A 25,304-nucleotide genomic window follows, 5' to 3' on the forward strand; every position below is an offset into this window, starting at 1 on the left:
AATGTAGGAATGGCCCTAGTTCTCGTGTCTATTTCTCTGCCATTCTTCTTCCATCTGAGGTTGTCTGTAGATGTTTTGCTTTCTTTTTTTTTTCACTTTGGGGGTTATATTGTGCTGGTCAACTTATGGAGGTTATGTCAGGTACAATCAACTCGCCGGGACATGCAGAGTTCAAGATAACTACAGTATTGTGTTTTGTTTATAATATAGGAACCTTCCTAGTCTGGCAGTCTACTCCTGGGAATAATTAGATAAGACTCCAAGGAACTTTTGTGATTACCAGACCTTTGTCTTTCAATCATGCTGCTATGGGTTGCTGTCCACAAATTCCAATATTTTTGTTTGAATAAAACTGAACCAAAATAGGAGTTGAATAGCTGGACTTTTTCTTGGTTAAGATCAATAACCTTAATAGAATCAACATAATTTCTGCTTCTATTAAATTGATTTAGAGAAAAATCAAAGGAAGGAATGAAAATAAGAAGTGGAGCTTAATTTAGTTTTAGGTGAGGAAGAGACATTGACTCAAGATGGAACTCATATTATGCATGTGTTATTAGGTATTAAATTTATATTCAATTTCTTAACATATCTCATAAAGAAAGAATGGAAGTGGCAGGCAATATGGGTGGAAATGTGAAAGGACAGCTACTAATATTGAGGTTAGATTATATTGATCTACCTAGACAAATTGTCTGATTTGACATATAGTACCATTTGAGATTGGTTTGTAATTAATGATCTTGGGGGTAGTTTCTGAGATTCCCAATATCAGTCATTCGTTTGGAATGACTTCAGGAGTACATTAGTGCAATAGTAATCAACTGCTATTCATGAGCATTTAACTCTGTCCAAGCCCATTCTTTTTCATTGTTGAGTTACAACACTTGTGCACAAACATCTCCTGTCTCTTGTTATTCTTCCTGTCTCTTTCTGCTTCTCTAAACACAGGGTCTTTGAGCTCTGCCCTTTCCATATAAACTGTGTTTTCCTATTTAATGACATAAACTAATGTGTGTTAACAGATGTCTGAGAGAAAATTAGCTGCAGTGTCTGGATCATTTAGAGTTGAGTTGCTGTTCAGAAACACTTTCATAACAGGCTGCAGAAGGTTTGAGGGAATGCATTTCTTCCATACCAAGGTGAAATTGCACAGGCCCAGTTTGAGCCTGCTGCCTCCTGTGAATTCCTGTTTCAAACTATCCTGCTCTTGATTTTAATGCATCCTGATTTCTCTACCAGATGGCAACAACTCCAACAGTTTCAGCCTTGCAGGTGAATCTCAGCAACAGTCATGTCATAGCAAAGCAAACAAACTTGCAGGTGCACATTTTCTCTTTTATGGAGGAGCTAACATTTATGGCATGTTGGGGTGGAAGAATTGTTCAGTTTTCTAAGGGCAACTGTGGTAAGATGTGAATTTGATTGGAGTAGTGGTACTGAGGGGAAGAGTATCTAGAGAGCCAGGGTGGTGTAGTGGTTAGAATGCAGTATTGCAGGCTAATTCTACCAACTGGCAGCAATTCAATTCTCACCTGCTCAAAGTTGACTCAGCCTTCCATCCAGATTGTTGGGGGCATTATGCTGACTCTGTAAACTGCTTAGAGAGGGGCTGTAAAGCACTGTGAAGCAGTATATAAGTCTAAGTGGTATTGCTATTGCTAAGTGATATCTTTTCCATTCTAAAATTACACCCGCTTTCTAATATTCCTCTGGAGCAATAGTAATGACATGGTTTCAAAGGAGTTTCTAGAAAACTGAAAAAGTATATTTATTTCTTTTGAAAAGTACCTTTTTTAACATTTTAAAATATTATATATTTACTTTAAATATTCTAATAGTTTCTAGTTATTGCATCATATTTTTTCTTTTTTGTACATTGCAGTTTTTATTTTTATATTGTTGTAATAGCATGATCTTGTACATGCAGCAGTAGCTAAATAATACCATGAAGGATTTTAGGATTAATGGACAAAGAACTTGAAAAAAAAATCTGGAATTTTACTGTTATATATGTTGACAGCAGTGTGCATTATGAATAAAAATGGAAAAGATACTTTAATTCCCACAATGAATGAATGGCTGCAAAAACTGCAACTATCAGAGATGGATAAATTAACTGCTTTAATCAAAGAAAAGAGTGCATTCAACTTTGTTTCTAGTAGGAAAACCATTTTTGGAATTTTTACTTGAGATGGAAAAAAAATGAAATGTTGACTTTGGGTTTTGCCGATTAGACAAGTTTATTGTTGTAGAAATGGCTACTATATATTAAGTATGTAAAAATAAAAAGCTGAAGCTGCAATAAAATTGTTATTCTATGGTGCTAAAAAGAATCAATGCTTTTTTTCCTCCTTTTCCCCCCTCTTCCTACACTTCTTTCTTTCCCCCTTTCCCTTCCCATTTTCTTGCTATTTTCATTTTTGACTTGTATTCTACATTTGGATAAGTTAAATAAGATTATTAAAGAAAAAAGCACCATGAAGGATAGCCATGAACGCTCAAATATATCCAACTTGGCTCCAGATCATTAAACTTGGAGGCACCAGGACCAGAAATCAGGGGGATTCCAGAACCAGCCTGAGAATTAGTCAAGCAATGTGAGTAGAGATTTGACTAGACAGTAAAGAGGATGGCATGTTCTCACATTTGTCAGATGTAACCTAATCTATGGATATTTATATTCAGCTATGTCAGAAGTAAAATCTATAGTTAAGAGTAGAATTTATGATCAGAGGTTCTTTAAAGATCGACTCCATCCCTGGAAATGACACTGGCAATGAGATAAACGCAAACGGCCTCCCACCGTCCGGTACGCTCTCACAGAGAGGGACTCCTCTGGGTGCCGTCGGCCAAACAATGTCAGCTGGCGGCCCCCAGGGGGAGAGCCTTCTCTATGGGGACGTCTGGAAAGAGCTCCCCCCGGAGATACGGAGGATCCCGGATCTACGCACCTTCCGCCGCGCTCTCAAGACCTTTTTATTTCACCAGGCTGGTCTGTCCTAACCTCTCCCATTCTCTTTTTAATGTAAATTTTAATTTGTTCTTAACCTGGGGTTTTAAATTTGTCTTGGGCTAAATTGATTTAATTCGATTTTACTTCTGCTCTTAAATTTTTGTATTCTATGTGTTTTATTTTGTACCTGTTCACCGCCCTGAGTCCTTCGGGAATAGGGCGATATATAAATCAAATAAAATAAAATTAAATTAAATAAAGGATCTAAATAGAGAAAACAGAACTCAGAGAGGATGGGGGGAGAGGGGGGATCATTTTTGCTAATCCAGATCTTGATAATACATGTGTAGAAAGTTAGCACCCACCCTTCTCTTAGAAGAATGAAATATTCTAGGAAATATTAAAAAGGCAGAATATTTCCCCTAAAACAGAAATAAAAATCTTAAAGGAAACAAAAACAAAAGACTCCAACTCCCTGTCTCCAGCAGATATATTGGTGCCAGCTTATCTACAAGACAAAAGACTGAGTCAGTCTGTCTACAAAACAAAAGACCTCAGCTCGAGGATGATGGAATTATCCTTCAGGGCAAAGCCATTCAACCACAATAGGAAGTTGTCCTTCATTGCATCACCCAGCAAGATTCAACTAAGCCTGGGACACAGACAACTTCAGATATGACTGCATAGCCCCATGAGCGTCTGACAACCAAGAAGATACATTTCTTGCAAGGCTCAAGAGAGCGTATAGATATATCTCACTCTTCATTCCATGTGTTCAACTGTACCAGGACCATGTGCTTAATTGTTCTGCTCCATTAAACCATCCTTCCAAGCAGTCTCCATGTTCCCAGTGTCTTTCTCCCACTTGGAATTGAACCTAGATGGACATTTCTTCCAACACATGCCAGACAAGTAAGTCAGATTTCTGACCAACTAGATTTAGATATGAGTAAAGTAAACCTCAATTGGAGACCCGCACAAATTTTGCTGGTTATCTTTCTCTGTTAAGGGCAAACTTGATGCCTCCTTGCATAACTTCAAACCATCACAACTGGAATCTTCTTACCAAGCCATCTGTTGTATCCAAATCCCCAATCAATTTCACATGCATATATACTTTGTGAAATCATGATCCTACACTCAATCCCCACATCAACAGCATAAAACATAAACCAAACAATTGGTAGGGGCCTCTTATACTTTTAAACATATATAAAGCCTTCCAATACCTGGGAAAAATATATTGTTAAAGACAACTTCCCAGTAATGCAGTAACTGTGGATCCTTTCCCCTTCCCTGTCTCCTTCCTACCTATGCAGACAGCTACTAGCTACCTTATCTCCCACCTGAACTAGTCATCTGGTCTGATCCTAATATTGATTCCAGCAAGATATTTACTAACTACTGGGACTACTGAAGCAGCAAAAATGCTACACCCCGGATGTCTTTTTCACTTCCACAGCATTGATTGTCCTTAGATGAATACTGTACTTAAATTGACCCTCCAACATTAATATCTTAATCCCAGTTTCATTAAAAATAATTTCATAAATTCATGCATACATTTTCAAAAGTGCAAATGTTTATATAACTTTGAATATATGTACGATCTTATTTCAACGCAGAAATTGAATTTATTAATTGTAGAATGTTTACTGATACAGAAATTTAACTCATTAGATCATGGTCTATAGGATAGTTGGATTTGTGCCTGAAGCAGTGAATTGGAAAAGGACCAAGGATTATTGTAGATAGTATCCTCCACAGGAACTCAGAGTTTAATGATGTGGCAAACAGGGCTAATATAAACACTGTGTGTATATAAAAAGAATATCAAGCAGAATTTATATTGCTTCAATACATAGCAGTGTGAGCCCAGCGCTCAAAATTGTGTTCAGCCCCAGTAGTTATGAATTTTAAAGGAGGACAAAAGCATATCAGAAAGAATACATGGCCAGATCAAAAAATTCTTTGGATATAAAATCTAAGGGTAAGATTCAAGCCACTTTAACAGTATGTACATATACAGAAAAAAAATGTACTGAAGGGCACTGAATTGTAAATAGAGGAATCACAAGAGAGGTTGTGAGAAAGCACATTTCTTAGCAACAATTATAGAACTAGAGTGCATTATTTCAAAATCCTTCAAACAGTGCTAAAAAATTAGTCAGTATGAGCCAAATGTAACTTTTGGTAAGGCCTACCATATATAACTTATGCAGTATATTCAAATGAAAAAATGAGGGCCAAAGCTTATTGCAATATATATTGCAATATATATGCCAGGAGAAAAATGGCAGCATATATAAGCCAAATGTGTTTTTCATCAAAGGCAAAATGTATTTTGTTATTATCCATCAGAATGTTTCAGGAATGTTTCTGAGAAACCTGGAAACAAAATTATTCCTTTTCAGTTTGGAAGAACTAAAATCAGTAGTTGATCACACACAAAGAAAGCTAACTCACTGTCACTTACCGGTATTTGTCATTGGGAGGAGAAGGCAATTGGTTCACTATTCCTGAAGTTACTTCAGAGTTAGAATAGAGCTGGAAGGACCTTGGAGTCTTCTAATCCAGATATCTAATACTTAAAGTCTCTACAGTACAGTACAAAAGAATCTATCAGGAGTAACTAAGAATTTAACACCTATTCCAGCTCACAGCCAAGCACTGGGAATATCAATCTTCTCTAGTGAAGGCCAACTTAAATAATTACTGTAGCTTGTATTCAATTTCTTTATCTCCTTGAAGTTCTATAGTTCTCATTTCATCTTCCCTAATCAATTTTTACTGTTGATGCATTTAAATAATGTTTCATTGTTTTTTTTTATATGTAAGAAATTCTCAAGATAGTCCTCACAATCCTTGCATTAAACAAATATTGCATTTTTGGGCTTGTGCATTTTTTTTGTTCTTCTACTTTCATGAAGGAAGGTTGCTTACTGCAAGTCATAGAGCAATACAATATAATTAAGGTTCTCATGAAAATAGAACTTGAGCTGGGTAATTTAGGCTACTACATCTAGAGTGAAAACATCCAAATAATCATTACATGTCAGTGAAGACTTAATTTGGCATACCTTAACTGCTATCTAATGATCATATGGATTTTTGTAGCCTTGGTATGGCAGATCTACTTAATTTCTACCATAGAAATTACTTCAGCACCAAGCAGCCTGGAACATTACATACATTATTTTTTATTCAGTTGTGATATGATCTGTCAATGAAACCTCACATTGTTCTTAAGACTCTTGATCTTTAAATTACCTGCACAATTGTATTTCATACTCATACCTTAGCAGCTGATATTTTTCTTTATTCATAAGTGTAATGATCCTGCCATTTGCTCTCTCCTTTCTTGGCAGTGAAGGAATAGATATTAGAAATAGATATTACTCACAAGCATGGAGGGTATACATGTGTTTGCAGTTTTATTTAGTCATTGAAACAAAATAATTGCAACGGAGTTTAGATAATTAGAAGAAAGAAATACAATTCCTTTTCAGACTACACACATTTTGACATGGGTAGCCACTACTTTAATTATATAAATATATATTTTATAAATATATACTACCCTTTTGAGCAGGTATGGAATTTAAAACTGTTATCTATTTAATTTGTAAAAGTACTTCAGCTTTTTATTTGGCCAAAATATACAAATGTCTTTCCTTATAAACAATCCTATCTTATAAGTTGTTTGTACATGCTTCTTCACATATTAGCAGCAGCATACAGTTGGTGGGAAATTCAAGCAGGAAGATCTTGTTATCATTAAAATCTTTATTTTTGACTTCCCAAAGATTCCTGATTAGGGATTAAATGCTGGGTTCTCTGGGTTTGTGATGTAGATAAGCACTTATTTTATTTTTAAGTAACTCTTATACTTCTGATGCTTACCATCTTTACTTCTAGATTAAACATTTTCAGTGGTTTGGAACTTTAAGTAATGAGCTTCATTGCCACTTAAAATAAAAACACAGGGACTGGAGTTAAGAACAAGATGGCAATGAAATGGTTGATGTGCATTGTAGGCTACATTGTGATCACATATATTAGTATATTCTAGAGTGTGTTTGTATATTGCAGAGAGCTACAGAGCAGCTGATTCTTCATAGATAGAACTATGCGGTTGGTTTGTCACTAACCTGGTTTACCACCTGGGTGCATACCTCAGACTCATTCTTGAGCTGTTTGCTATGAGGTAGCAGAGTGTCACACACACCTATCACTTCTGCAGAGCTATATCAACAGTAGACATTTTACTGGGACAACTCATGAGACAAGGAGGCTTGTCGAATTGATGTGGATCAGATGACTGCTGTATGGGCATTTCCCAGCTGCTAAAGGCCATGGGTGGTGATGTTGGTAAGAGATGCATTTTGCCTGTTGGGACGGTTGGATAGTACACATCTGTTGGCAGCAGTGGGAGCAATGGTACTGGGGACAGCATTGGCTTCCTTGCCTATTTGCTAAAAAAACAATTTTTATAAATAATAGTTTAAAACAATCACTTGTATAAATTTCAATATACAGTCTCAAAAAAATCATGCTTACTACTACAGTGTGAAAGAAATTGAAATACCATTATATATATAAACTCTGTGTGTGTGTGTGTAATTTGTAATATCCAAATGTTTAACTTTATAAACTCCCCATGGTGTTCACCATTTATATGTTATTATTTCAGCTTTTAAAAAATATTTTTAATCTTACTGGTAATGTAAAATCTTAAGATTCAGACTGCTATTTTGGGCATGTAGTTGTAAATGTGGAACCTAGAGAGCTGGTATTTTAAAAAATAGTTTCCAATGTATAGTATTCTATGTATAAGTCAGCTAGAAATTTCTAGAGGCTACTTTGACCAATCAAACATAGGCTGGAATAGAATAGGAAGGTCCCCACTGAGCTATTTCTCAGGAGCAGAAAATTTAATTGGAAAGTGAATTGGGGAGATCAGAATGGCAGTGGCTGAGGGCAAAAAGACAAGCATAATAGCAATAAATGTCCTTTATCACGGGAGAGAAAATAAACCACTCAGACTGAAGACAAACTGGAAGGCATGATACTAAAAAGCACCACCTTTCATTTGAAGCAGTCATTTCACCTGGTTTTCATTAACTCTCCTACTCAAAGCTTTAGGGTTAGCCAAGTTGTGTCAGATATCTGAAACCTACTTCAGGTCATTAGTTACTGTTCATAAACAGAAGTTCATAAGAGTTCTATCTGCAGGATTTTGGACTGAGTCAAGATGACTAAACTAAAAAATGGTAACAGAAAAATACAGATAGGAACTGGATGGTTTGTAACATGTCCTAGAGAATATCAAAGTTTCTCAATCATGTTTCCTGCAGAAGAATGCAAGTATTTCTATCAGTGCTATTCATCCAGGACAAGGACTTGAGAACCTGAAGAACAATCAAGATGAGGACTACAGTACCAATCATTCTCCTTTCTCAAGGACCATTTTTATGTCTTTTTAGAACTGAACCTAATATAATATAAATAAATTCATGAAAATGTTAGTATATTTATTATTTTATTATATATGGAAAACAAGTTTAAATCACAAAGTGGTCTTCAAAAAGCAGAATGTAAAAATGCATTTAATATCCTTCCTTCCCTCCTGTTAGAAATTCTATTTATATAGTCCTACAGAACAAAGTGTACACTGTACAGTCCACATTGGCCTTTCTGCTTAACTACAACAGGAAACCGGAAAGTTTACTCAGAACAAAAAGCCAGAATATATAACATAGATGCAGATTTATAAACACTGCCATCTACCGAATGGCTGTAGTTGTTGCATAAAATACAAGAACATATATTCTAACACCTCTATCTGACCTTGAAGAAGGTCAGTGCTGTTATCTACAGGGACCAATGACACATAATCCCTTGAACATCTTTACATTCTTCCAAACAACAGCCTCATCCAATTAAAAGCCAACCTGCTTATATTACTGAAGGTTATAAATGTTTGGAAATGAACCTTTTCAGATAGGAGTAACATTCAGCGGTTTTTGGAGGCTTGGACACTGCATTGCATGTGACCAATATTTCCTAAAGATTTTTCTTCCTGGGTATTCTTGGCAATTTCTCTATAAATAATGTTAATCATATTTGATGGTATACATTAGGAGTATCAAACTCCTGATCCATGGACCAGCACCAGTCCACAGCATACCAGTAACCGGTCTGCACAAACAAGTGAAACCTCAAAAAACAGTAATGTATACCAGCAGCTCTCAACTTTTTGGGCACCAAGGACTGGTTCTGTGGAGAAAGGCAACACGCAAAACCATACCCTTTCCGGTCCACAGAAAAACCTTTCTCCACAGAACTAGTCCTTGGTGCCCAAAAGGTTGAGGGCTGCTGGTATATATTACTGGTTTTTTTAGTATTTTCCATTTTAAATGACAGAAAAAGATGCCATCAGTTTTCAACAGCTATATTTCTATTTCAGGGTAAGCATTTTGAGCCAACTGATTTTGTTGTGCTACTCTCCAGAAATATTATTCTATGAAACAATAGTGGAAGATGAAATCAATGATTTCTAAGATTGGAAATTAATCCCTATGGACAACCTGTTGGGAAATGATTTTCATGGTCTAATTTTGTTTATTCATGCATGCTTGGAGGAGCTTTTTCCTCCCCAAACTAAGTCTATCACTAGTGCATTTCTAATATTTAGGCATTTCTTCCAAGCTATTCTTCTGCTTGGAAACTGGGACAGATAATTTTGCATGTAAAGTATGAAATTTTTAAAAAAAGTTAAGTGTACTTAAGCTCCATCAACAAATAAGTGCTGCATTGTACATTTAATTCTGATCAAGTTTGAGTACATTTTTATTCTGAATTATATCTCAAACTCTTTTTTCATTGTTTATGTAGATAGGAGCACTTGTCCTGGCTAGGGCTGATTTTTTTAACCAGTCAGAAAAAGACATACCTTCCAGCATTAATAGACAGTGATGTTCTGCTGTGAATTATGAACTGTTTTGCATTTAATTTGTTGTGCTATTAGAGATTAAACTTTTTATATATCAATTCTGCAATATATTCTCTACATTAATGGATATGGACAGTTATGATTGGAAAAAGATAAAACTGAACATCATTGGAATAACCAGTAAAGTTTAGCATACTGGATTGAAATGGATGCCATTTTATCACCCCATCGACTTTTTTTAAAAAAAACTAAATAATAATATAATACTAAACTGTTTGTAGTCATAGTAAAAGATTTTTATATATTACAATTTTCAAATTATTATTTTAGTAAAGTAACCTCTTGAAAAAGCTTGCTCTGTTCAAAACAGGATTAAAATATAGACCTAAGGACACCTGCATTTTTCTGTCTAAATAAACCACTATAAATGGTTTTATATTATATTAAGGCTATCTTCTATTCATTGTGTTAGAAAATGACCATCATATGCAATCCTTTTGTCTAGCTTTTGTGTGTGTGAGTGTGTCTTCTAAAATTAAAGGTAGATTTATATTTTGAAGGAGAAATCAACAAAATAGATTAAGAACCTAGTGGTTGCTTCTTTTGCAAACATTCAGGGAAACATAATAGACTCATAAATGTTTTTGAAACAAACAATGTTTTAATGAATTGGATATTATCTCATAAAAATGTCAGAAAGATAGTGCCAAAACTTCATTTTGCTGACAATAGAAATAAGTCTCTCTCTTGAAAAGAAAATATTGATATGCTTATGTAGATCTGTTCATTGCTTTTAAAGTAGGTGCAGATGTTTCAAGCATCTGTCAATTGTGCACCTCAGCATTACCACCTTTCTTTATTGTTACATGCACAGCATGTAGTTGCATTAGTAATATTTTCACTGATTTGACAGGAACGTGCTGATTTCCTCCTTTGGATTATAGATACCAGCACTAAAATTGGCCAGTTGCCTGAGGTTCTTAAGAGATCACTGGGTCCAGACCTTTCAAAAGTTGTAGAAGTCTGTACTATTTATACAGCTCTCTGAACCAAATGTCATCAATTTGATGAGCCTCTGGGAGTTTGCAAACCCTATGGCAGGCTTATTTCTAGAGAAAAACATCTCTGGAGGCATCTACTCCCTGAACACTCATAAAAAAAGCTTGCAGGCATGGTTGGAAAGGGACAGTCTCCATCTTCATTTTGTACATTCAGGTGGAATGAAATCAGTCATGAAGAATGATGCTCTGCTTCCCTCTTGACTCGCCTCTCATTTTTTTGTTATCTTGTGGCATCATGTTGTTTACAAGAAACCAGGCATTTGCTTTTGTTCGCTTTTCACAGTGAAAGAAGGAACATATGAAGTGCAGAGCATAAGGCAGTTGTAACCCAGAGCACAACCTGCCTACGAGGAGATGGTGTAGCATACTAGGGATGAATGCTGAGAGCAAAAAAGAAAGATTTGAAAAGTGAACTTTTTCTGAGAATAGACTTGGTCACTCAAAACAAATTGCTAGCTTGCCTTCAGGTAAGAAAGCATACCTGCCAATCCCACTGTAGCCAATTTACTGCTGTTCCTTTAATAAGTTCAATATTGTGGACTCACCATCTCTTGGCAACCTGAGATCCACAGGTTTTTCAACCTCTGGCATAGAACACTGAGACTCATTACTGAAGTTGGAGAGGAGTCTGAAAGCAATGTCACTTGTCAGGTGCTATCCATTCTCTTTGAGATTTTATGTCTGGCACTAAATGGCTTGTTGCATTTCCTGTGCCTTTGACATTGATGAAAAATTCAATGGGATTCAGTGTCATGTGATTTAAAGATTCATCCCTTCCATTTCTTATACCCATGTACAATGGGTATAAGAGAATAAAGAAGAATAAAGCCAGGTGCAAAAAAAAAAGGAAAATCCTCTGCAGGCTTGTTCTAACTATGATGGCAAGAACTTTGTTGAGATTACACAACTGGATATATCAGAAAGTGATTAATATGAAAGAATTTATTTCGCAAAGGAATATAAACATAATTTAAATAATATTGCATAAATAAAGCACTTTTATTGATATTTGGAGCATTATTGTTGTTTTTCAATAAGGACATCCAGTGTTATAAATTCATTGCATTTTCAATCAGATGAGGAGTAACCTACAGACTGACTCCCACACTAAAATTAGACAACAATTCCATGTGGAAAGCTTATTGTGAAGTAAGTAAAGTGTTAGGAACCGTACATAAAACTTTTAAATATTAGTAACTATACTATATTAGTATTGTTAAATACTATAACAAAATGCTTAAATAAGGAGTCTTGTGGAAGTGCTTGAGAACCAGTTTGATATAATGGTTAAACCATGAAGCTAGAAAATAGGAGACTTTGAGGTGTGTTACTGCCTTAGGCACAGAGGTACCCTGCCAGTAACCTTAGACTAAGTTTCTCTCAGCCCTAGGAAGGAGACAATGGCAAACTTTGCCAAGGAAACATGGAATGTGGCAAATGTGCTTCTCTAGGCAGTCTGCAAAAATTGGACATAATTGAACAGAAGGTAAAAAAATAAAGGGCTTAAGGAGTACACAATGTGAACAAGGTATATTTTCAGAACTGGGACATAAATATGTTAGATAAAATTAGTAACATGTGTGGAAGCCTATTGTCCCAAATCTCAGGAGCAAAAATTAGAGCTATTGAATCTGCAAAAATCTGGACAACTAGTTGATGGTAGCAAATAACTCATAAATCTTTCAACATTCCTGTAGTACTTTTTAATAAATTAAAAGAATATTCAGATTATATCCTCTTCCCACAGAAATTATTGTGTTACTTCAGCAACCCTAGCCTTAGCAACTGGAATCTAGTCTTAAAAAATGTTATACTTTTCATGAAAAATTAAAATGATCATGAACACTAGAGAGCAGAAAGACTTTGAATTTTAGGCATGTCTCTACTGACATTCAGTAGCTCTCAGGGCTTTTATAGCTCAAATATGCTTTGCCAAATCTCTAAATTTACCCTATAACTAATTATGTGATTCAAATAGACTTCTTCAAAAGACTTTCATGTCAGGATCTATTAAAAATGTTGTCTTTATACTTATTGTATGAGTCCTAAATTAGCCATATTAATTTGGAGTTTTATTGAAATCACAATTAAGCACTTTAAACTGCCATTAACATAAAACATAATATAAACAAATACATGGAAAGAAATTTATTTTACTGTAGAAAATGAGTATATACACTTTAAAAATACTTAAATGGAATTGAATACAATTCCTAGGAAGTTGCCAAATTGAGGTGAATAATTATTTTCCCTTTACAGCAAACCCCCAAGGTACAATATTTGGAAGGGGAGATTTGAACCAGAAGATTTGTTTTGAGTTATTTAATTGAAAGAATGGTGAAAAATTCAGCATGTTATCACTTTATTGTTGTCAAATTTTTTTAAAAAATCAGAAGAAAGGTGGTTTCTTTCTGAATACAAATTTATTGCTTTCTAACACTACTACTAATGGTCAAAACAAATGGCAGTAGACAAAAGTCAGTGGAATTCAAGATGGGTTGGATCTCTTGTGGGCGTGAAGGGACTTGAGAGTGATGGTATGCTTGACCCTTCCCTCAGGCTCAACCTAGTCATCTCCTACACCTATTTATTCTGTAAAATGCATGGTTACATTAATAACAAATCCCTTTATTAATTAAAGTTCCATGTTTTGCAGATTTATTTTATGGTTTGTACAATTGTTATTAAGTGAACAGTATGATTCAGTTACTTGGAATGTGGCAAATATTGTTTTATTGTTTATAAAATTTATCACCATCAATTGCATTGATCATTTATATGCATAGTGATGGAATGATTCAACTTTCTCCATGATGGAATATTATGACAGATTTTGTTGAAATAGATAAATTAATTTCTTTGACTGGAGAAAAGGTATTGTTGACTGAAGCCTCTTAAGGACTTTTTATGTAAAATTGGGGGGGAGGGATGAACTTGTGACATGATTTTGATGATTAGACACAACAGATTACAGAAAGAAGAGTAATATAATGTAAACTTTAGAGAGAATCAAAATATATTTGTACTTATAACTGCTATAAAGACTACCCAAACCCACTTTTTATACTTTTTTCTTTCTTTTCAAATTTTCTTTATCTTTTTTCTTGTACTTTTTGCTTTTTCTTTAATTTCTTTCTTATTCTTTTTTCTTCATTACTTTCTGCTAGTTTGTATCAGCTTTTATTTTATTACTTTACTTTTTTGACATTTTATTTTATATTTTGATTTTTTTTAAAAAAACCAACTTTATGCATTTCTAAAATCTACTATACTATCATTTAAATTATATGATGCTTTAAATCTCTAAGTAGATTTACATAGGATTGTGTTGTAAAATACTTCCAAGCAAGATTGGTACGTACCCTTATCACTGGAATACTTGGGATAATGCTGCATGAAACTCCTACATTTTATGTGGGCTGAAATTGAAATTACAGATTTTATTCCATCTTCAAAACAAACTCTCGGAATACACAAAACATTGGTTTAAGATGTTTTACACATTCTACTTGACTCCGCTATCAATTCATGAGATCCAAAATAAGAATTCCAATATTAAAGGTAAATTATCTACTTTTGCTGAGGATTGAATACTAGAGTTTTTGCTACATAGTAGACTGTCTTTCCGCTCCCTGAAGAACTGGGGAAGATTGGCACCTTACTTATGAGATGGGATTAGAAGTCTTCATTTTAGATCTTAGTTAAGTCACAAGTTCAATAAAGACCAAATGAAATGTGCTGGAGCATGTCCAATGTTCCAGTCATGGGCTGCCTTCCTTTAAGTGGCTAGGTAACATAATGAACTGACAGTGGCATATCTGAGGTTCTGTTATTAGGAAGGAGGCTATTATTCTCTTTGATAAAATCACATTGGAATGGCGAAAAGGCTCATGTGCAGTTGAAAGTGGGAATTAGATACTGTTGCATGGGTCTGTTCAAAGGAGACAGTAGGTGGTTTGGCATAAGACATTAGGCTGAAATATGACTTGTTAATTTTCTGGTTCAATATATTACATGAAGTTTAGTGATTTGGTTTGGAGAAGTGTAATGAATTATTTTAGTATCAATGAATTTTAGCTATTTTTTTTAATCTCATGCCTTTAATTTCAGCAACTATTTCCTATTTAAATTATGCATTTTACATAATGGTGTTTACCATAGAAATGAACAATGTGGTGGTCTACACAATATATGTATGTATCTATGTATGCTGTTCCATTTATTGCATTTTTGTTTATTGAGCATCTATTTTTAAATCACTGGACTCATTGAAGAAGAGCCTAATGCTGGGAAAGATTGAGGGCAAAAGAAGAAGGGGACAACAGAGACAAGGTGGCTGGATGGAGTCACTTAAGTAGTAGGCATGAGCTTAAATGGACTCCAGAGGATGGTAGAGGACAGGAAGGCCTGGAGGAATGTTGTCCATTGGGTCGCGATGGGTCTGACACGACTTCGCAGCTAACAACAACAAATTTTTAAATCCCCTATGTCAGTCTAAAACTATAACTTTTGTACAACTAAATGCTGCCCATTTTAAATAATGGTATATTCTTTGTCTTAATTAATGTCACCCTCAACTCAAATCTTCACTCAATTAACTCAAGGAGGTAATACATGTCCCAGGCACGCACATTTTCAGCAGCAATTCAAGGAATGGGTAACCTAAACAAATCAGATAAACACCAAGAAAGGAACTGGTGATTGTATTAAATAAAACTAATACAATGTTTCTATTATTTCTCCTCCTCATAATGCAGTGATGGCAAACCTATGACACTCGTGCCACAGGTGGCACGCGGAGCCATATTGATGGGAACACGAGCTCAGCTCCAGTGCACATGCACGCACCGGCCAACTAATTTTCGGGCCTTCTGGGCCCACCAGAAGTCAGGAAACACACTGTTTCTGGCCTCTTGAGGGCCTCCAGGGGGGTGGGGAGGCCCATTTTTGGCTCTCCCCAGGCTCCAGAGCCTTTCTAGGAGCCTGGGGAGGGTGGAAACAGCCTTCCCCACCCCCCTGGAGGCCCTCTGGAGGCTGGAGACTGCCCGTTTACTGACTTCCGGTAGGATTGGAAGGCCTGTTTTTTGCTCTCCCAGCTCCAGAGGCTCTCTAGGAGTCAGGGGAGAGCGAAAACAGTCTCTCCCCCCCCCCCGAGGCCCTCTGGAGGCCGGAAACAGCCCATTTCCTGACTTCCGGTCTCACTTTCTCTGTTTCGGTTTACTTTCCCTTTATAAACCCAATAAACCCATGGTAAATCCAATAAAATACATCAGAAGAAAGAAAAGATAAGCCGTGTTGCTTTTGATTACTTGTAATTACCGTCTACAGTTTTTGAAGTGAGTTACAGAACATTGACAAATCACAAGAGAAAGATTAGAAACTTTAAAAATAATTAACCCCCTCCAAAGATATGCTAATTTGCCAAGTTTACCATATTAACCTTTAGCAGAACTACACTATTTAGAGGTCTAAACCATGACATGCAATAATTATGCTAACAGGAACAATGTGTATACATTTTTACACACTTCCAATTATCCAGTTACCCATTGTGCTCAACTATAAGGTTGGTCATTTGATTTGAACTTAGTGCAACAGATATATTCATACTTTAGGGCTTAATGTTATATGTGAAGCAAGTTACTGTGTTTTAAACAATACTGCAGTCTGCTAACATGGATCAGTTTTATCAGTAAGTAATTATTTCTTTTTCATCTCAATTCCTTGCCTTTTTAAGATACCATTTTAGAAGAATGGTTTTCTTCCCTGTGCCAGAACTGTAAAAGTCAATTGCCTGAGATGGAAACTATTACAAAATTGAATATCATAGATGAAATCAGCCTTTGGTAGTATATGATCAAACCTTGAGGAGTTTGGAAATAGTCTGCTTTTTTGACAACAGAGAAAAGTCAAAGTTCTGTTTCTAGATCTGAAAATGTTGAAGTGGATAAACAAGTATTATAATAGAAATCTGCTAAGAGTGTGGCTTACTATGATCAGCCATCTAGGATTTTACAATATGCTAAGCAAGAATCAAACAAACCACATTTTGGATAGCTACAATACATGTGATGGCATTGTACAGGCATTGTCACATTTTAATGTGAACCCAACTACATAGGCACCCTGTACAAGCCCCAATGCCATTACATGCATCATTACATCACACAAATGTCATGAGTTGTTCAATATGCATCAGTCATCATTGATACAAATTACATAATTCATTTAATTTTGTGATGCCATCACAAATAACAATGTCTGTGTGAAAAAATAAGTATTATCTAGGAAGGTTCATATACTTTATACCTTTAGTCAAAATCTTTCAAATGGCCTTAGCCAAACCAATGTTCTCCTAACCTCAATCTTCCATTTGTTATATCAAACTGACCCTCAGATATTGCAGATTTATTTATACAATTTTAGACATTTAATATATACCGTATTTTTCGGAGTATAAGATGCACCAGAGTTTAAGATGCAGCTTAGTTTTTGGGGAGGAAAATAGGAAAATAAAATCTGCCTACCAGGTATTCATCTGCTGGCATCCTAAGTCTGATCAGCTTCAGCACATTAGTTTGCTAGTTTTGTGTGTGTGCGCACGCTTTTTATCCCCTGCCTGGGGATAAAAAACAGCTTCTAAAGCACAGCTGATCTTTGGAGAGAGAAGCAATGAGAAAAGCAGGTGAAGCTCGGAAGATTGCTTCACTTGCTAGTGCCTCCTTAGGGCTGAAAAAAGCTTTAAAAACACAGCTGAGAGTCATAGGGAGCAGGCAAAGCATGTGGAAGATCACTTCACTCGCTAGTGCCTTGATAGGGCTGAAAAAAGCTTCTAAAACACAGCTGAGGGAGCAGGCAAAGCGCGCAGAAGATCGCTTCACTCACCAGTGCCTCATTAGGGCTGAAAAAAGAGCTTCAGAGTATAAGACGCACCCAAATTTTCAGCCCCTTCAGGGGAGGGAAAAGTACATCTTATACTCTGAAAAATACAGTAATTTCTTATATAGGAATTATATAGATGCAATATAATATAATATAATGTTTTAAAAACTTCTTTAAATTAAGGTAAAAAAACACACATAACAGCTAGTCAGATATACAGTATATTCTTAGAGTGAATATGACAGGTGATAGAAATCTTACATTCTACCTGTCGTTTAAAAGCCTTATGTATTATATTACAGAGGAAAGTCAAAGCTTAAATCATTTTGAAATAATATAACAAAAACTCCTTTACTGTAGTTCTATCATTGCTTTTTAATCCATGGGAGTGCTGACATCCTGGTGCTGGCCTGAATTAAATTTTCCAGGCAGGAGTTCATATAAAGCAAAATTTTATATAACAAAGTATTTTCCTTTTGATTGTCATTTTTTAAATTCACTTTAGAAAGAATACATGGTGGACACCATTCAGCACAATGTATTTGCATTTTAAGAATCAGGTTGTTAACTTTTAGCAGTAAAAACTACCCCAAGTCAACTTGATTGACATATTAGTACTGTCATGCTGAGTAAATATATATGTCTCTATGTGTGTGTGAACATGTGTGTCAACGCCACAATGTCAAATAACATCAATGTATATCTCTAGAATTATTTTGGTGTCTAAGAAAAGAAAAGTTAGGAGGCTGCAATAAATATTTTTTGTGTGTAATATTTCATTAATATATATATATATATATATATATATATATATATATATATATATATATATATATATATATATATATATATATATATATATATATATACACACACACACATATATATAAGTTCTTTGTAGGCTGCCCAGAGTCACTGCTGTAAATGGGTTATCATATGAATGATTAAATAAATAAATAAATAATAAATCTATTAAAGTTACATGTAGAAAGTTATTACAATTCCTGTACCTATGATCTTAGCAGCATTTTTTAAAACTTTTCAGTGGCCCCACATTTGACAGAAACAGCTGTTTCAGAATTAGAGTAAAATTAAGGTAAACCTAAATTTACACTGCATTGTATAAACTCAACTTTACCCAGGGATGGGATTCAGCCGGTTAGCACTGGTTCAGACAAACTGGATATTAATTTTAATCTGGTTCACCGAACTGGTTGTTCCAAGGACTGACTGACTCCGCCCCCCCCCGTCCGGCCCCTCCCAGGAGTCTTGGCCTGTTTTGGATGCCAGGTAAGTGCAGGGCATGCGCGGAGGCTCTGGGAGGGTGAAAAACGGGCCCATCAGAAGTCCAGAAACGGGTCTGTTTCTGGCCTCTGGTGGGCCTCCGAAGCCCAGGGAAGCCGTTTTCACCCACCTGGAGCTCTGGAGCCTGGAGAGGGCAAAAAACAGGCCTACCAGAAGTACTGGAAGTCCAGAAACGGACCCATTTCCAGCCTCTAGAGGGCGCATGAAGCGAACCTGTTGTTACAACCACATCAGATCCTAGACATAGTACAAATCAGAATCTAAGGCAGAGTATTCTTTATTCTAGTTATCTAAATGACCACTGTCACATAGTTTTTAATCTTCTGAGAACTTCCCATAAAGAATTAGTTAAAACTAGTGTGGTGTTATTTCAACAGGGTGGTGTAAGTAGAAAGAGAAGTAAATAATTCAGCTGTGAGGCTTTGAAATCCTGAAACCATGATTCACTTTAAAGAACACCAATGCAGTTTTCCTTCTGCTGGGTTCTTTCCAAAAGTGTGGAGATCATTATTAACTATGGCCATACTGTCTAAGGGATTTCGAAGTTGACCATAACTGAAAGGCTGTTCAGGTTTGATGGAGGCTACTGCAAGAGATTTATGATTTAAATGAACCCACATCAAAATGAGAGATATAATCCATATTGATATCAGAAGCGTAAATTAGCTAGCATTATCTTTAAAAGTTTAAAAGCTAGAATTTTGATGGAGATGGCTGGGAAATACATCTGCCTTTAGAGCCATAATTTGCTCCTCTGACTAATGTTGTTGATACAATTAACAAGAACGTTTCTGTTTCTGTTTTATATTTATAAATCTTTGATTGGAGATCTGACCAGTTCCAAATGATTAGCCTATCTTATAGTTAAAAATGCTCAGTACGTGTGTTTATATAAGATAAAAGAATCACGTGTTTTGGAAATGCTGGTATAATTATCATTAGACTCTTGTTATCTTTTAAAAACAATTGTCAAAATTTGCACATATGAACTAAAGACCTTGCAGATTTTTTTAAAATATTAAAGTGTGGGAGAAGCAAAATTGAAAAAAGCTGTCTGTCGAATCATGCTATTAGTGCAGAAATAGGATTTCCATCTTTTTTTAAACCAGTCTTCCTTTTAACAACTATATGGCAGATAGGACAAAGAGCTGTCTAAGTTTGGGATAGATGTATCTAAAATGATGAAGTGCAGAAATCCAAATTACAGTATCCAAGATATATGGCTTTTTAGCTTCTGATTGGACACATTCAGTGAAGGGGAGCTCACCGCCTCAATTGGCAATTGGTTCCAATCCTGCTGCTAAGAATTATTTTCCTAGCATTCAACCATAATCTGCCTTCTTGTAATTTAAGTCCATTATTCCGTGTCCTGCACTCCAGAATGATACAGAACAGAATCTTGACCTTCATTGGGTTTTGCATATTTAACTTGACAGCAAAGATGGATGAACATTTCACTTCCTTTAGTTTTTCATAAGTATTAAGCAAACAGAATGGAAATGCTTTCATCTAAAAAGTTTGTATGTAGAAGCCAAACTGAATGACATGTCCGTTTCTAGCAAGTCTGACCAGCAATTCTGCTTTTCATAAACATAAGCAAACCCCTTACTCTTATTTCCTGTTTCAATATAATTACTTCATTTTTCTTCTTGATTTTCTGCTTTCAGGAAACTTTCTGCTTCCTTGGTTTATCCCTACATAAGATAATTAATTCATGTTATGTTGCTTGAAAGTTGTTGTAAGCAGTTTTTCTTTTGCATACAAGAATGGGATAAGTCATGCATAGCATGCATCTAATGCAAGGAAAGAAAATTAATTCTGTATAGTGGTTAAAAGACTGGAGTAGAAATCAGGACCCTGTAGTTTCTAGTCATGTTTTAGGCATGAAGTTGGTGGGGTGACTCTCCCTCAACTCTAGGAAGAAACTACTAGCAAACTACTTCTGAAAAATGTTGCCAAAGAAAACTGCATGGATTTGTCCGTGTAGTTGCCAAAAGTCAAGACTGACCCAAAGTATGGACTGGCACATGTATAATGCAGCTGTAACCGAAGAAAAAAATTATTACTCTTTTTATGTAAGGAATATAATATTTATGTACAAAATATTTATTTTGAATGGAATGTTCAGAATCGAAAGAAAAGCTAAATTAATATATATGATAATTGTATGAAGTGAAAGGTGTGTACATTTTATAAAACCTGAGTAAAATTCCAGTGTCGGGTATGTCCTTTATTTCCATTTATTGTTAACAGTATTTTTGATATGTATACATACTTGGTTTTCTTTTTTTTAATTATGAAAAATTCTCAGACTCTGCCTGTAGTTTTCTTGTTTTTTTTTTCAGAAATAGTTTGCCATTGCCACCTTCCTGGACTGACCTAAAATTTCTGGCTCAGTTCACTCAGCTGGCTTTGTACCAGGGGTGGGTTGTACTTACCTTTACTACTGGTTTGGAACGGGATCGCGCACGTGTGCTCGCTTCACTCCCGTGCGCACCTTGCTTCTGCGCATGCACAGAAGCTTCTGTGCATGCGCAGATCGTCGATGATGACATCTGGGGCAGTGGGTGGGCTCTCCTGGTGGTTTTACTACCGGTTCTTGCAAACGGTCCGAACCGGGGTAACCCACCACTGCTTTGTACAGTATATAAGGGAAGATTAGAACTCACGGTCTCCTGATTTCTAGCTTGATGCCTTAACCACTATACCAAATGGATTCTCATATATGTGTATGTTTACATACAGTACACATATATACAGGTGGTCCTTGATTTAAAACAGTTCATTTAGCGACCATTCAAAGTGACAATGCCACTGGAAAAGGTGACTTATGAACATTTTTCACACTTACAACTGTTGCAACATCTCCATGGTCTTGTGATCAAAATTCAGACACTTGGCAATTGACTCATATTTGCAGTCACTGCAAGTTGCAGTGTCCTGAGGTCACATGATCACCTTTTGTGATTTTCTTATAAGCAAAGTCAATGGGGAAACTAGCAAGTGTGTTATTAGCTTAATAACAGTAGTGATTCATTTAAAAACTGTGGCAAGGAAGGTTGTAAAATTGCCAAATTCACTTAGCAAATGTTTCACTTAGCAGAAATGCATTAGATTGAGCAGTAGTGTTGTATGATGCTGCAAACAAGGGATTACCACTGTGTGTATTCTCAATTGATTGTTAATTGGAAAAAAGCAATGCAGAAAGGATGTATTATACAACAAAGCTTCTACAGGCATCAGAACAATGATGTATTCTATCATATATCAGTGGTCATGATCCTTATTGTTAGTTATCCAACACAAACAGAAGACACTTGGAATTTTTTTCTAAGTGAGATAACTAAATCAAATTAAATAAAATTATAAAGCATAATTCAAAAAACAAAACAAAATAAACCAGAAAATAAATAAAAGTTAGAGAGAAAGAAACAACTTTACACACATACAGAGAAAGAGTATATCAGACATTTCAAAGGTTGCATAAAAATGCTGGATAATGTTGAATTGTATTCCTAAAATTTGTAGTTTTCAAAGCCTAACTAACTTTGTATTTTTCATGAAAAATAAAAAGCTTCTAGAAAGATGGATTTACTCCAATGGAAAACTGCGTGCAAATTGACTTTACCACTGCTATGGTAAATATGATTCTGCATAATTAAAGTTGACTGTTATTAAGAGTTGTGTACTATCATTAATTTAATAATGTATTCATATAAATTTAGCAGGAAGTCAGTGCTATGCATTTCAAAAGATAATATGGGCTGGTATATATTGTGATTGCCTAAGAAAAGGTGAAGGTTTCCCATGCCAGTCATGTCTGTACCTAGGGGGGGTGTTGTTCATCTCTGATGCACAGCCGAAGAGCCAATGTTGTCCAAAGAGCTGTGGTCATGTGGCTGGCATGACTATATGCTGGAGGTGCATGGAATGGTGTTATCTTCCCACTAAAGTGGTACCTATTTATCTACTTGCATTTACTTGTTTTATAATTGCTGGCTGATTGGCAGGAGCTGGGCCAAGACCAGAAGCTAACTCCATCATATTGTCCTTGGTTTTGAACTGCCAACCTTCTGGTCAACAAGCCCAATGTCTTAACCACTTGACTACCTGACCACCTTACCTATTTACTTACTTACTTACTTACTTATTTTCTTTCCATAGCCAGCACAATTTCCTAACAGAGAATACCCGCAAGACTATTTCATGATTGTCTCCACCTGCAATTATAGTTTCTTTGCGTAACATTTGATAGGTATGAATCAAATGAAATTACATAGTTAGTTTTTAATTTAATTTTCATAATTTAATTAGGATGTGTTTTTATGCACACTAGGAGACAATTATGCATATCCATGCTATAGAGAAAGGCCATGGAGACAGTACATGGGCAATCAAAGAAGAAATATTCTATGTACAATTTACACTCCCTGGTGCTTTCAGATATCAGCTCTGCTACAACATAGAATGCTGCCAGGTACTGTGTAGCAACACTTAAATCCATCAGAAGTTGACCTTTGCCATAAACCAATTTTAATTAGCACCTAGCTTCTTATTTTAGAGTAATTGTGATAGATTTAGTTTGCGATGCTTCTTTACATACATACCCTTACCTCTCCTGTTAGATTTTTTTTTTAAACTCCTTTTGGATTTTTTAGAAAATATTTTTTAGCTTTTTATATGATTTGTTTAATTTTATGTATCTTTTATGGTTCTTATTGTGTATGCCATTCTCCTTATGCTAGACTTTGACTGTAATATAGGTTTGATTTGAGCTGGTGTACAAAAAGAACCTTACATTTGACCTTATACATAGAATGTCAGATAATCACTTAACTGTCCGTAGCTTTGAATCAGTCACAACAAACTGAATCAGAGTCTGTACTTATTGAGCCCACACACAGGTTTCTATCACAGTTGCTTTTCCTCAGACCTTCACTTCCTTCTCATTTCTCTCTAACTTGTCAGATATAATTAGCAGTTGTTGAATGAATTGATCAGCTAATTTCCTTCTCACCCTTGGATGCATTTAATCCATTAGCTGATGATTTGTAGAGACTTGAGCTTTTTTCCTCCTGGAAATAATTCTTTGACTGCTCTATATCAATAATTATATTTACTAAATCACCTTCGTTTCATGATAGCCCAACTAACCTTATTCACGGAATTTTTAACAAGCAGATTTTTGAGTTTTGTTTTGTTTTTTTGCAATTCAGTTGTTTAAAAATCATTCTGCATGACACCTTTTCTTTCCTTTCTAATGGTGATAGCTGCTACCTAGTAATTTTCTTGTTCTTGATAAGAGTTCAATAGATAACATGAACCTCTCTTTGTATTTTATGCAATTATTTATTTATTCTCTGAAATTGATTTGAAATCCTTTTTAGTTGCAATTTCAGTAGTCTTTGCTTCCTACATATTTCATAGGAATTTTTTTAACTGTAATAATTGTAAAATAAACTTTACGATACATTAGAATGGTTGACCAAAATTATTCTCTTTAATATCTGGTAAAACACTTTTGATTTTCAAATATTCACATCCATAAATCTATGTATCCTTTTTTTTTCTCTCCCCCCCCCCCCCGGCACCTTTCCAATATTGGAACCCTGGTATCAGGAAGATAAGGATTCACATAAGTTTTCTGTGGGTTCTGAAATCAAATAAACTCTAATAATGAAATTTCCCCCAAATCTCAGATAAATGATGATAAAGTTCTAAAATGATGATAAGCTTCTATTTAGCAAACTTCTAGACTCTCTTGTGCGCTAAATAACAAAAGGCAGTGTGCCTTGCAATATAAGTATTGTTTCACATTGGGAACCAATTCTAAGTATATAGCTTGCCCCTTTAATTTAAATTAAAACTTTAATTCCAACATTTTGCACTACTATGGATTCAGACCATTGATAGCTATTATTTACTTCTTAGAAAAAGCTAAGCAAACATATCTTATTTCAAAATTTAAATTTTGCTGGCCATTGACCGTACAAACATTACTATTACTACTATTACTATTTCAAAGTATTTGAAATAGTAATAGTATTTGAAAGTATTTGAAATAGTAATAGATATTTCAAAACTTCTTAGAAGTGGTCTGTATGAGACTTAATTTTGCACAGTGTTTTGTTTAGCCATTAATTTT

The 25,304-nt window shown here is 35.3% G+C and overlaps 1 protein-coding gene across 2 annotated transcripts in view; it reads left to right on the top strand.

Annotated features, from left to right (window-relative positions):
- LSAMP (limbic system associated membrane protein) overlaps positions 1-25,304 on the top strand; it is a 609,585-nt gene that overhangs the window by 387,550 nt on the left and 196,731 nt on the right. The gene's annotated exons all lie outside the window — the stretch shown is intronic.

Source organism: Pantherophis guttatus, chromosome 5, assembly GCF_059756535.1.
Source record: "Pantherophis guttatus breed Tessera chromosome 5, ASM5975653v1, whole genome shotgun sequence".
NCBI classification, from domain to species: domain Eukaryota; kingdom Metazoa; phylum Chordata; class Lepidosauria; order Squamata; family Colubridae; genus Pantherophis; species Pantherophis guttatus.